Source organism: Vombatus ursinus, unplaced genomic scaffold, assembly GCF_900497805.2.
Source record: "Vombatus ursinus unplaced genomic scaffold, bare-nosed wombat genome assembly UNPS02014779.1, whole genome shotgun sequence".
Classification (NCBI taxonomy): Eukaryota; Metazoa; Chordata; class Mammalia; order Diprotodontia; family Vombatidae; genus Vombatus; species Vombatus ursinus.
The window spans coordinates 66037040-66053001 of NW_020954557.1; positions in this window are offsets into that span (position 1 = coordinate 66037040).

Consider the following 15962-nt stretch of genomic DNA (forward strand, 5'->3'; position numbering starts at 1 on the left):
AATGACTAATACTAAAATATTTCTGAGGTTTTGGAAATAGGTGGCTATATTATGGGATTTCCCAAGATCTACCATTAATCTGGGTATCTCTTTGTGCCTATCATTCCATATAGCAACCCTTAGTAATGTGTCCAGGAGACCCATTCATGTGTCTATTTCGTATACCTCTTGATATCTTATATGCAATTGTTTTGCTTGTTATTCCCTTTAGTTTGGTGCCACATTGCACTATTTTGTGAGAATAAGGACTTCGTGAGATTACCAAGGGTGCTGTTCTGACGCAGCAGCTATTTGAAACTTTGCCTCATTGATCTCAGGCATTCTTAAGAGTGAGTCATATATCTGAAATATAGGCAATCTCTAGATCTTTAATTCATAATAAGTTTGTTTTAGTTTTTATAAAAAGAGAAAGTTTTGGAGATAGATCTATATCTATATAGATATAGATGAGTATCATATTGTTTCATGTTTTAACAACAACTAAAATGCCGTGTGTGTGTGTGTGTGTGTGTGTGTGTGTGTGTATGTTTTGGTCAGAAAGTGTATGACTAGATAATACACCTAAATACATTTACCTAGAATAAATTAAATAGCTATGTGGTATTTTACCAAGAACAGAGGGTCAACTATGAAGGAAACCATCAAAACATGAGTTTTCTTATAGCCCCAAGAGCAAAGTGGTTTAAAACCCATAAAGTTGATTAAGTATATCCATGGTATGTATCATGGACTTTAGTTTGCTCATCTGCAAATGAGGGGGTTGGACTGTATGATCTGTAAGGTTCCTTCTAGGTCTGATGGGCTGTTTCTATGATTCTGTTGCCCAAAGAGTTTGTATTACACTGACATTTGTTTATATATTTCCTTTTCCATGTATGAAATGTACTGATTGCCCTGGGAGATAGTTACATATGAAACCAATTTTAAAACAATTAAGGAACCACATTCCAACTACATTAATTGACTTTAAAGGATTTAAACATATTTGCCTCCTAAGAGCATGTCAACCAATCTGGCTTCAGTCACCTGAATCAAAGAAATACTTGACTAAATAGAATTTGAATCAGATTTTCACATTTCCTGTGCCATTCTCCAGAGTTATAGGTATTTCTGGATATAACATCTTGGGAAAGCTGTGTGTTATGTACAAGGGATACCCACTAACCTAAAAGAAAAAAAGACTATTATACTTTATCTGTTTTTTTGAAGGCCCATGTTAGCTTCTATGATTCTCTAAAACAGATATTAAAAGCCTCCATAGTGACAAAGCTATGATAGTTCAGTTATCTAAGCACCTGACCACCTAATATTTGATTTTTTGGTAATAACATTAGTAAACATGTACAATATGCCTATATATATCAAATATATTTTATGTAAAATACAAGAATTATTCATGAAGTTTCTAGGGATGAGTAAACTATCAGATATGTACATTACATATTCATAAGTAAAAGCATGATTTTCAAAATATTTGATAATTAGGTACATTTCTTGTCCTATTATATTAGTAAATTGATACTATAATGTTGAAAGGATACTTTAGGTGTCTTCAAGTAAAAGTCTGTTAGGATGAGAAAATCTAAACTAAAACTCTCAAGAAGTCATTTTATTTTGTTATAGCATCAGCAGAAGGGATCAATCCATATCCTTTTATTTTAAATAATACATTAATACCTTAACTTAGATGCTAAGATCACAATGATGAATTGCTAAAATTGTACTTATACTACTTAGAATGACGTAATCTGAAACAGCTCTAAGTGGCCAAGCCATAGCAGGGAGGACAAGCATGCTGTTTATCCACCAAAGTCCAGGATCTACTATCTTGGTTTGTCTTATGTATCAATATAAAACTATGCTATATTATTACAAATAATATTTTCTTATCATATTGCATTATACTTTCCCAATATCTCCAACAGTTAAAGCAATTAAAGCATAAAATAGTTTATACTATGATAATATGATAGAATCTTAGAGAATTTATATTATATCACATATCATGTCATGTCATGTCATATCATATTATATCATATTACATTATGTTATGTTATGTTATGATATTTAACAATCATCTTGCTGGGTTATTTTTAATTCAAAATGGTGAAGTATTGCCCCCCAAAAATACAAAAGTATTTTTAAAGGTTATAAAAAGCAAGCTGAAAATGGAAGCTCCTTTTCTTTTTCGCATATTGTGAATTTTTGAGAAAGAAATCAAGCCCTAGTAAATGAATCCAAATCATAAAGAAGACAAACTGTGCAAAAAAAAAAAAAGACACGTAATAAAGGTTTCTTGCAATGGAAGAAAAAAGCGTCTCCACCAGGAGGCCAGTTGGGCTGTGCCTCACACAAGTACTGCCCTTCCCACTCCTCATGAATCCACCTTATTCACTCTCAGTCAAAGCTGTTAAAGGAAACATATTCAGACTGCTCATGTGAGAAACGATGTGATGTTTGTTTTACTAATCAAAGTCCTGTTGTTGTTTTTTTTTAAGTCTAGACTTACAATTTAATTGACAGGAGGAAATCTAGTGAGGAAATTTTTTCTCTTAATGCAGATCTGAAATATGTATTTTTTAAAATTGGCTGTGACATAGAGATGTTAAATGAGCTATCCAAGATCACACGGACAGGAAATGTCAGCGGTCGGACTCACTCTATTCTTTCTGAATGTGAGACCAAATCTCTGTATTCTATAATATATTTTCTCTCTTAAAGACTTTTAGGTTAAATTATTACCTTCTTAAGAGTTGAACTTTCTAATTACTTTTAAGACTTCCAAAGCATATATTATGCTTAGACATGGAAAAAATGACTCTGGGTTGACTAGAGAATGTTTTCATTATTAAAAGAATAAAAACCAGTGTTTGATACTAAACTTTCTCAGTAACACTTTTTCTACTTTAAATGTTTATATTTCTACATGTGGTTTGACATTCCTGATTCTCCAAAAACCGAAGATTGACTTACATGACAATTTATTCACTGGATATTAAAACAAAACATGAAGTTAACCACTCATGCCATTATTCTCAGTTTTGTAACATTTCCTTGAATTGCTGAATATATTTAAACACACAGAGAAAAACAATACCAGTTTATTGGCTGAAAAGAAAGATACTCCTGTTGTACCAAAGAGCTCATTCTAATTGATCAATTACCATGTTCATTGCTTTAGTCTAGTGTGTATATTACATATGTATGTATGCATATTATATATCATACATGCATTATACATGTGTATATGCATATATAGAGTATCTCTATATATTCATGCACACAGAAGTTTCAGGGATGCCCATGATACATTGAAAATATCTTATTTTCAAATATAGATATTTAAGCTATTTATTTTTCAGGTGAGGAGTTTTGTTTTGTTTTGTTTTTGTAGTTGTAGCTGTTATGTTTAGAGACTATATTTCCCCATCTCCTCAAGGCTAAAGGTGAAGTGATCACTTACAGGCCTGACCCCCTGATCAATCATCACATTTTGATATGTTATGTTTATAACCTGGGTTAGTTAATCCCTCCTAAGCAGCCTGGTGGACATCTGATCGCAGGAGCCAAACATATTGGTTCCAACCTTAGTACAGTCACCCAAAAAGCTTGGCATACTACATCTCAAAATTCAGGAGCACAAGCAATTTGTAAGCCTCAGCTGTCATGAAAGCACAGATAACAGTTGTTTGATACCATACTTGCCAAATTATTTTACTGAAAGGAATGTTTACATAATACTTATTTGTTTAAAGTTCACAAAAAATTATTACATATTTTCCTCACCTGCCCTCAAAGAATCAAAACTTAACAGATTATTTAACAGTGAATCAGAGCCCTTCACAACTTCAGCTAGTAGTTCTCATTTATTTTAAGACTAGACACATGGAGTTAATTTCATAGTTGAAACAATAGGTCACATAATATTTTGTAAAGTGGTCTATCATATATATTATATATAAAGTATCAGAGGGCCAAAAGCAGGATGATCTCAAGCTCTCATAGATTATTCCAAAATTAGTATTTCTTCCTAAACCATTTAATAACAACAAAATCAATAAATCATAGTCATAGAATTGCAGAATTGGTGGGTCTTTCTTTCATCGCTAATCTATCACTATCCCTATCCAAGTCATGAGTCTAGATATAACAGCCAAAACAAGTAACCATCATCTGCCACATAAAGCCTTGACCTTCATTGATGGGGGACTCACTATCCCTGAGGCAGTCCATTCTATTTTGGGGCAGTTCTAATTGTCAGGACATTTTTCCTTGTGCTAAGCAAAAATCTGCCTCTTTCGGTCCTAATTTTGTCCTCAAGGAACTACTTTGTCAGTGACTCTTCTAAAATGTTACCAGAATAGAACAACATTCAATACCACAGATATATTCTTATTGGGGAGAGTACAATATAATTTTCACTACTTTTAATTTGGACACAGCTGATTCTGTCATGTGGTGTGTATGTATGTGTGTATATTCATGTGCACACATGTGTGCATGTGTGTGGGGTGACATCATACTTTTGGCTCATATTAAACTTTCACTTCACTAAAATTACAAAATAATTTTCACATAAACTGTTGCCTAGGCATATGCCCCCCATCCCTTTCTTGTACAGTCTACTTATTTAACTTGAACACAAGAATCCACAATCATTCCTATTAAATTTCAATTCACTAGTCATCACACCATTCTAGCCTGTCAAATTCCTTTGGGATATCATTTCTACTACCCAGTATATTAACTATCCCTACCCATTTTATGTCATTCAAGGCTTGGATTAGTGTAGCTTCTATGCTTTCTGCAAAAAAATTTAGAGATGCCTCTTACCTTGATATCAATCCTTTAATGATCATTCATTTGATCAATTACAAGTACCAACTCAAAGTTAACTTAATTGTGCTATCACAAAGTTAATTTTCAATTCAAATTCATAAAAAAATATATATCAAGTGCTTTTATTTCAAGTGACTGCTATAGGTATAGGAATATATCAATATACCAAATGTAGGTTATTTCATCTCCATAGGAATTCCCTTCAATGACACAGGTCACAATCTATCTATAACTTAGTCTTAGATAGTAGACATTGAGGATACAAAGACAAAATTAAATAGCCCATACACATAAGGAAGTTGTATTCTATGGGGGGACCTGGCATGTACAAAGATAAATAAAAACACTGAAATTTAAATGGAAGATAGGATAGACAACCAGGGATATCAAATTAGGTTTCACAGAAAAGATAAAAACTGAACTAATCCTTGGACCAATATAAAGATTCTGGGAGGCAGTGGTAAGTGGGTGATACATTTTCCAGCAAGAGGGACAGACTGATAAATGACAAAGATATTGTAGATAAAACGTACTGATTGCCTGAAATAAAAAGTATGTTATAGTTACAAGAAATACATTGTGGAAAGGTAGATGGGAGCAAGATTTTGGATGGACTGATTTGCCAACATGAGTCATTTTTGCTTTATGCTAAAAGAAATAGGAAGTCCCAGAAGCCTTTGGAGTAGGCTAGTGAAATGCTCAGACCTGTGCTCTAGTAAAATTATTTTTACATTTGAGAACTAGATGGAATGGGCCACACTACAAGTACTACCATTTTGAAGTTATTACATTACAGTAGTCCAGGTGAAAGATAATATCTAAATGAGAGGGGTGATTGTGTTAGTAAAGAGAATAGGATGGATCCAGAATTGTTGTGAAGGGAGAATTGACAAGATTTGATAAGTAATTGTTTCTGAGAGTGAGGTTTAGGGTGGTTTAGGAATAGTATCTTTCAGTGTAAAGAAGGAAATTTGGAGAAAAGGCATTCGAACAGAGTCCCTTTGGGATTTTCCCCCATCTAACCAAAAAGAATAGCATGAGAGAATTTTCCAAATGCCTTGCTGTTATCTTTATTAATTATGTCCACAGTTCCTCAGATCTACAAGTCTAGTAACACTGTAAACAATGAAACAAGCTTAATAAAGGACGACTTTTTATTAAATCCTTGCTAGCTCTTAGTGATTACTGCTTCCTTTCAATAACAAGAATGTCCCCAAGAAGCAATGTCAGGTATAGTGCCTTATGGTTTTTTTTAATAGTATTTTGTTTTTCTTCTCAATTACATGTCAAGACAACTTTTAGCATTCATATTTACAAGATTTTGAGTTCCAGATTTTTATCCCTCCCTCCCCACCCCTTTTCTGAAAATGGTAGGAAATTTGAAACAGGTTATACATATGCTATCATGTAAAACATATTGTCGTATTAGTTACAGTAGTGAAAGAAGAAACATATCAAAAGTATAAAAATCACAATAAAAGAATAAAGTAAGTGTAAAACATATGCTTTGACCTGCATTCAGAGTCCATCAGTTCTTTTTCTGGATGTAGATAGCATTTTCCCTCATGAATCATTTGTATTTGCCTTGGATCATTGTGTTGCTGAGAAGAGCTGAGTCATTCATAGCTGATCATCACACAATGATGCTGTTATTGTGTACAACATTTTCCTGGTTCTGCTCATTTCACTTTGCACCTGTTCATTCAAGACTTTCCAAGTTTTTCTGAAAGCTGCCTGTTCATCATTTTTTTATTGGACAATAGTACTCCATTACATTCATATACCACAACTTGTTCAGCCTTTCCCCAACTGATGGACATCCCCTCAATTTCCAATAGTTTGCCACCATCAAAAGGGCTACTATATATATTATTGCACATGTAGGTCCTTTTCACTTTTCTGTAGTATCTTTGGGATACAGACCTAGTAGTGGTATTGCTGGATCAAAGGGCATGCATAGTTTGGTTGCCCTTTAGGCATAGCTCATTCTGCTGTCCAGAATGACTGGATCAGTTCACAACTCCACCAACAAGTGCATTAGTGTCCCAATTCTCCCATATCCTCTCCAACATTCATCATTTTCTTTTTTGTATTGTAAATTTTGTGTTTATAAAATATTGCATTTCATTTGTTTTGTTAATTATTTCAAGTAGATTTTTTAAAATAATGATTACAAATCATAGAATTTTTTGGTTAGCATTTATTGCTAGGCTCAGCTCCTACTGGGTCTTTAGACTTCCTGACACATAGAATATTGGACACTCATATTTATTCTCAGTTCCTATCCTTGCTTCCACTTATAACAACAGCAGCAGAAGCTAGACTTTATATAACACTTTAAGCTTAATCAGTCAATAAACACTTCTTAAGCACCTACTATGTGCTGGGCACTATGTTACAAAGAAAGGCAAAAGATAACCCCTCTTTTTAAGAAGGTCCCATTAAAACTGGAAAGAAAACATATAGACAACTATGTACAAACAAGCTACATACAGGATAAATGGGAACTAATAGCAGGAAGGCATGATAATTAGGATTAGGAGAGGCTTCTTGTAGAAGACGAGGTTTTGGTTAGGATTTAAAGGAAGACAGGAGATGGAGATGAGGAGGGAGAGCACTCCATTCATGGAGGAGAAATAGTGAAAATGTCTAGTGTCAGGAGATGGAATGTCTTGCTCCAAGAACAATAGGGGTCCCTCTGTCAGTGGATCTGATTATGTGGATGGGGTTAAAGGTGTTAGAAGACTGGAAAGCTCTGTGTGTGTGTGTGTGTGTGTGTGTGTGTGTGTGTGTGTGTGTGTCTGCATCTGTGTGTAGCAAGTTATGAAGGACTTTGAACACCAAACAGAGGAAGTGACTTCACAAATACTATTTTATTTTATTCCCCCCCCAAAAAAAAACCTGGGATGTAGGTGTTATTATTATCCCCATTTTATAGACAAGAAAATTGAAGTTAAATGACTTGCTTGTAGTCACACAGCTAGTACGTGCCTGATATTGTATTTGAACTCAGGTCTTGTATATTTCATTTTTAAAATCTTAGCTCTTTGATAATCTCCCTAGTTAGCCATAATGGCTTTGCTAGATAACTTTCCCTTTCCCTCCTGAACTGTGTTTGCAGAATATTATACTTTAAAGCCTCTCACACTCTTTAGCTGAATTTCCTTTGTAACTTTCAGGGATCCCTATCTTATCATTGAATTGGTTGATATTCTATTCCTCTTCTTTCATGAGCTCTAATATTATTTGCACTGCCTCCCATAGTTCCTGACATTTCTTCTTTACCAATTAGCTCTCCATTATTGATCATAATGAAGGACAAAATAGTAAAATATCATGTATCCTCTAACCTATTCTTCAAAATTCTCTAAAAAGGGAATTCCATAGCACTCATCAGTAACAGGAAGAAGACATCGATTCATTCACTCTATCCTTCAACAAGTATTTATTAAGTGGTCACTATATGCAAGGCACTGGGACCAATGCTGTGAGCACAAAGAGTAAAACAAATAATTCTCTGTATACAAAGACCTTAAATTCAGTTGAACTTAATTTTTAGGTTCTATTTTACTCAGAGTTTTAACACCAGTTCTTCTTTTCATAGATCATACAACTCTGACCCTGGGAAGGCTATTTGGGTGTCTGATTATGGTACACCTTTAAAGGTAGAGATGAGAAACAAAGGAACTACCATAATTCCCCAAAATACTTTGATATTCTATCAAAGTAGAAGTCTAAAGCAGAAATGGTGTGTTTCTACTTTAGCCACCTGGTAAAAGTGTCTTCATAGCCTCTTTCCTCAACTCTCTAAAGTTATACATCACCTGCAGTACAAAAACCATATTATAGTAATCGCCCATAAGTAGATTGGTTTTCGTAGTTGCAAATTTTAATATTTATGAATCCATCTTGACCTTAATGGAAGTGAAAAAAATATTATTTCTTATCATCTGTAAAACACATCTACATTGAAATCTGTTTGCAAATATCCAACACACCTTCTCAGAAAACTAAACAACACATCTTAAGTTTTTTAGTGCTAAACTTACTACTAAATAAGAAATTTAGTCAAAAGAAAAGGATTCACTCAGCATTTTATATCTAATCTTCTGATTAAATTCTATAATAACTACATTTATTCTTGTTTTGAATATAGCATAAGTGACCTATCAAGACTATCACATTAAGAAAATGAAATTTGCCTTCACACCCTCACTAGTCACACTGTCAATGAAATGTATATTCACTTCAAAGGAATAGTTCTTTTGGAACCATAATTGTCATTTTTAACTATGGTGGGTATTATTGCACCAATGTCTATTTTCCCCTACTCTGCCTCTCATTTTTCTTCATATAAATAGTAGATTCAGACTTTCCTTTGGAAATGGTCCTTTTATCTGTATAAAAAGTCCAGGGACTCCCTTATTAGATGTAATAAGCATCTTTAATTTGTACCAGAATACTTCCCCTGGGACTTTTGTACATACTCTTTTAAAAACCTCTGCAATATTAGCCGGAATGGGAGATTGCTCTGTTTTGGTCACATGCATACCAGTGGTATTTCTAAAATCAAAATCCAAATATTTATCAAATAATATTGTGAAATAAATTAACAGCATTTTCAAGACTTAAAAATTCTACTCAAAGTTAATTGGCTTTGTTTTGGCAGAGAGGTCATCTGGATATAATAATATTTGGGACACACTTAAATAGTGATTTGCATTTCTATCCCCATTAACAAATTCATTGAAGGAGTTTTCTTATCTCTGATTCAACTACTAATTTTTTTTCCAAACTCCCAAATTTTATGATATATTTTCTTTCTAGTTTGTGTTGACAGGTGAAGAATGTATGGAGAAAGAAATAAAATACCTTTCATTTATGTGTGAGAAACTATATATGTTTGTGTTTTTAAAATTGTATGTGAACTTTTTTTTTACAAGATGCCATTTCTGCATTAGGTTTTAACACAGTAAACAAGCATTTATTAAGTCAATAACCAATTTTTAAGTTCCTACTGTGTTCTAGAATAATCAGGGGTGGGGGACCTGTGGCCTCATGGTCACATATGGCTCTCTCAGTCCTCAACTGCCGCTCTTTGACTGAACCAGGGCTGCACTTGAGGACCTACAGGGCCAGTTCCCCACCTCTAGCTATTGTGCTAACTGCAAGGGACACCAAGAATGCAAAAATAGCCTTTGCTATCAAGGAGTTAAAAATCTGATGTAGGAGAAAACATAAAAAGAGTTATGTACAAACAATCATACAGGATATAGTAAAGATAATCTTAGAAGGAAGATAATAAAGGCAATCAGAAAAGTTTTTTTGGTAGAAAATAAGATTTTAGTTGAGACTTGAAGGAATCCAGGAAAGCTAGGAAGCAGAAACAATGAGGGAGAGAGCTCCAGATGTGAGGGATGGTCAGTGATAATGAACAGTCAGGAGATAGAGTGTCTTGTGCCAGGAATAGCAATAAGACTGTTGGCAACAGGATATAAAGTGCTGTGGAGGGGAGTAAGGTGTAAGAAGATTGGAAATGTTGAGCTTAGCAATGACATGAAGCAGATTATGGAGTGGAAGTTTATTTCTGAAGTGCTTTTCCATGTTACCTCTTCACACACATCTCATGAGCCCATGGCCAACATAGCAAAAATTATCATCCTTTCATCAAGATGTGTGCCCTCTACTGATTTCCTGTTCAAACTTGTTAAAATAGTCTAACTCATTTTAGGTACATCCATTTTGAAGAAAGAAACTGTGTAGCTCTTGGTCCTAGTGTGCACAGTTTACTGCCATCATTAGGAAAAGCAGTTTCCTCACAAGTGAGCTGGATTTTTCTAGAAACCCATTTGTTAAGAGATCATACTCAATAACTAAGGTTGCTTTGTCTTTTCAAGAATATTCTCAGCTTAGATGGTGATATACATGGTGAATGCATCCATTTCAATGCTCTCCTTCAGGGAAACTGAATCTATCCACCAATTTGAACATGTCTTTGGTCATCTCCTTTGGAGAGTAGGACTTTATCCTCATAGCATCTGCTTGTTTAGTAAAGTGAATTACCACCACAAAGACAAACCATAATCCATATGTGTTTATTAATGAAATTGGTATTTGTGATTTGCATGCTATGGCATTTAACTTCAGAGATAGTATGTTGTCTTGGAAGTGTTTTTTTCCTCCTCATAGATAACTTTTCATAGATAAAAATGGATTTTGGGATTTTTACTTTTACACTGGTGAAAAGGATACCATCTTTCAGGAAACTATTAGCTTTTTGAAGAAGTTATCTTCTCAATGACTCTGGGGAAGATCAAGTCTTCAGAAGCTCCATAGCACTAATATCTTGATCCAAAAGTGTCTTGTCTTTGAGAGGGTCAGATTCAAAGGCTGAATCTAAATAGGGCTGCTCTTTGGAAGAGGCATTTCAAGGGGGGCAGTTTAACACCCACATAGGAACATCACTTTTTGCAATCACCCCTTGGATCCCAGATCGCATGTTTCAGAATGGAAAACCACAGATCACATTACATTGTCCAATTCCTTATTTAATAGTTTGGGAAGTTGGGGTCCAAAAAAGACAGGGAATGATCATTGGCTATTTCTAAGAATCATATCCAGCCTCAAAACATGCCAATTCCCTAGCTTCAAGGTCATTTAAATGAAAATTCAGCTATCTGAATCCTTTCATACAAATAATATTTCCTCTTACCACAAGTCTCTCTTCCCCCTCCCAATAGTCCTCACTTTACTATATCTTTTTGCTTGTGAACTGGATCATGGACCTGTCTGCTCTCAAGAAGCACTTTGTAAATGATCATTCATTTTCAAAGTGGAGAAACTAAAACTTTATTTCAGAAAATATTATTCTCTAGGAACAAGTGTATACAATTGTGGGTAGGTATTGAATGTAAGGCATAGAGCTATCAAGACCCTTATTTGAATCAAGGAAACAAGCCTTGAGAAATGTTTAGTGGAAAATATAAATAAGACTGCTTAGATGGTCAGGGCCTTAGATGGTCAGGGCCTAAGAGGGGAATAAAAGTAAAATAAGAAACCATCCAGTGGTTGATATAGGAAAATAAACTTAATTTATTCAGTAGTATCAGGGAGTATCAGAATAAAAGACAGCTTTTCAAAAACTTGAAAATTGTTATCATGTCACCTCTAAGAATTTTTAGCACAGTGAATATCCACAATGCCACTGCCAATACTCATATATGATGGGCATAAGTCTTCTCAGAATGCTAGTTTCCCTCTATTCAGTCAGCTTTAGATCTTCAATGTCCTTAAATTATGATACCCAGAACTGAGCACAGTTCTCTAGATATGAACTAACCAGAGCAGAGTACAGAAGGACCACCACCTCTTTCACTTTGGATATTATATTTTAACATTAAACAACATATGTAGTCTAAGATCACATTTGAGCTACCATGATAGACTACAATCTAGCAAAATTTTCATGTCTATGCAAGCATTTATATTTATCATTATTCAATTTTCCCTCATTAGAATTCATTCTGATTTTAGCCTATTTAGGAGTAATGGTGACCAAATGACTTGTTCTTCAGTCTTTTGAAATACAAACTAACTTTTGGTAACTTCTAATCTTTCCTAAGAGTGGTCATGATGAGCCATTTTGTATCTACAGTAGGGTGCAGATGGAACTGTTACAATGAAAAGAACCCATTAGTCCATATCTTTTCTAAAACCTCTCTCTCTCTCTCTCTCTATTTTCCCCCCTTCCTCTATCTCTCCCTAATAGACTCTATGACTTGTCTTTTTGGCTTTTATACTGAGAATGACCTGATGATCAAAGGATGATCAAAGGATATGGTGAATTTGAATAATTGAATGCAATAAGATCATAATTCAGAAGTTTCTGCTTGAACGCATAGTTTACTATATCAAGACTGTGATTGGTTTCTTCCTGAGCTCTGTTAGGAAGATTTCCTTCTCCATAGTTCCAGCTCTGTCTCATAGCATAATCAATAAAAACCTCAGCTTAATTCTTGATCCTTAGTGCCTTTCACAAACCGAAGCTTAAGTTTCTCCACTTGGAAAATGACTGGCTGTTTGCCTATCATTTACAGATACATGTAATAAATGATAACTACTTCATATTTCAGCTAAAACTACATAGTAAATACAACAATGTTATATCAGAATTTTTGAAGAATCAGAAAGTTATATCAAGGAATAAGAAGTTATTTCAGTCAATTTGTTAAAGTAAAAAGAATCTATGTACTTGTACTATGTCCCATATACTATTGCATCCAGATGACGTCTCAAGCAAAAGAAAATGTATTAATTCTGAGTAGAATTTCCAAATATGTATTATACATCTAGCATGTCTGTGTGAACATGTGGACCTTCCTGACTCTCATCTCTTAGCAAAATGAGATAAACATCTGTGCTGCTGAAATACATTAAACTGGAAAGCATCTGATTATAGAATTTACCTTCAAAGCTCCTTCAACCTTTGAATGACTAGTCAATTTCTTTGGTTATCTGAAGGGCATTGAATTGCACAGAAATTGTCCACTGCTAACTACCATGAATCCTGATGGCACAAAGTTATCTTCTTCCCTCAGAGTTGCAGATCTCTGAGGGTAAAACAACTAACTCTAGGCTAAACGTCCTCAATGTCTTCATGCACTTCATGTATTTTTACATGGTTTGTAACTCTTAATTATCTTGGTCATCTTCTTTCAGAGATACTTCATTTTGTTTCTGGCCCAGATAAAATGTGTTGTCCACATCTGAACCCAATTACCATGGATCTGGTCTGCATGTGTAGAGTTAAGTGAGGCAAACACTTTCCTTGTATTAGACACTGAACAAATGAATAGTTTTGTAATCTTCTTTTGATTGTTTTACTTTCTAAGAATATTCTGACAACATTTGTTCATTAAAAATCCCACCAAAAATCCATACAATGTCTAGATGTTGACCTTATTTTGATAGGCCGATTTGATATATACTTGAAGGTAAATTTAAAAAAATACACAAATACTATGATTCTAAAAATTATTTCCCTTTTTTGGAATGGAAACCTTGGTTTCTAAAAACTATAACAAATAAAATGATACATATATTCACCCTCCTCTTCCTTTACTGAATAGTGTACCTGCATTTGGAATTCAGAAGCATACCCTTTGGTTCCTAGTCATTGAAAGAAAAAGATAAAGATACAAAATCACAACCATACTTAAAACTCAGCATAGAATAATAATTGCATGATGAACCCAAGAAAATATCTGATGTCTGTGAAAAACTGATAAAATATAGAGAGTTAAGAGAAAGAGGAATATAAAGAAAGAATATTTTTGTATATTCTGCACAGCTCAACCTGTAAGTAACATGAATGAATGAGATAAAACAAATAATATAACTAAAAAGGCCCAGATAATTCTGTAAGTGACAGCCTCAGAGGAAGGATCCTCAAAAGATCCTGTAAAATCAACATTCTTACAAGATAGCATCATTTACATAAGATAAAAATTTTAGAAAAAATATATGGACAAAGAGAGAGCACTAAACACAAGCATAGAGAAAGTGAAATTCTCTTCCCTCCCCAGTAATAGCAATGAAATCCATAGACCTCTTCCTGTTCTAGCCATTCTCATGAAAGTTTCATTTGAATCTGCACGTGCAGAGACCAAAAAGGAGTGATGAGAAAATATTGAGGGAAAGGACAAGTTGTGGGGAAAGTAGTCTGGTACAGATCAAAAGGATACTTCTCTTCTATCCCATAGCAATATCCCATAGCAATTTACAATGAGTGATGTAGAGTTTTAATCCTGGTCAAATTCTAGACTATCCTATTAAAGCATATCAGCACTAGATTTCAACATGATGTGGGTGATCAACTTTTAGGAGTTTGTATTTTATCTGCTGTTATTTTATTTTTTTATGCTTTGCTTGATATTAGTTTTCAGAGAGCTATTTAATTGGGTTATCTGTTGTTATATCTTCCAATGAAATATCTATAATGCTGAACTACATATGGAAGTCAGCTTGTTGGAGGCATACTTTCCCATCTATATAAATATTTATGAGAATAATCTATGCAATCTTTGAGGGAGTCCTTGAGGAGAGTTCTATAAAGGAACAGATGTCTATCTTCAATATCCTATAGTTGACCACATCTTTTCAATCACCCAATTGATAGAGAAAGTGACAAAAATATAACATTCCTCTGGGGTTATTATTTGTCAGCTACATTCATAAAAACAAATGAAAAAAAGCATTTTATTTGGCAGAACAAAATACCCCCTTATAGGCTATTATTGTCCAACAACCTTCTGATAATTAATATTAAGCAAAGCATAAAACAGGGAGGTGCGTGGTTGTCCTTGTCATAGAGTAGCTCCAGCACAGATATTTTATAATAATATGGTCTAAAGATTTTCAGGAATAAAACTCAACCTTATTGACTCGTTTAATGAAAATATACACACAAACACATATGTACATGTATACTGTACACACATACACATATGTACATGTATAACATATAAACATATAAACATAACATATAAACTCATTGTTTAATGAAAATGTCCTTTCCCCTCTTAAAAATAAGGATGGCATTTTATCACCTCCAGTCCTACACGTACATCCCTCATTCTGTTCTCAAAACATTTTAGAGATCATTGACAATCCCTTAGCTATCACATCTGCCAATTCTGTCAATACTCTGAGATGTAGTTTTTGCCTGGGCATGGAGACATAAGGGAAATAATAAGCCTTTATATAGTGTCTGCTCTGTGCCAGGAACTGTGTTAAGTGTTGGCAATACAAAAAGAGGTGAAAAGTCCCCACCCTCAAGGAGCTCACAATCTTTTTTTTTTTGCTTACTGTTATAACCAGTGGCATACACCTTTACTTATCAGATCATATAGAATAGATTCAGTCTTGGGAATTTCTCTTTAAAGTTGTTTTTGTAACACTTGGTGATTATTTTTCTATGTATAATTTTCCATGAAAATGCTAGAATTTGGCTCATTTTGTCCCCAGAATTTAATTTTCATCTAAGATTATTTGGCTAACTCACATGTATGTATGTATGTATGTATGTATGTATGTATGTATGTATGTGTGTGTGTATGTGTGTA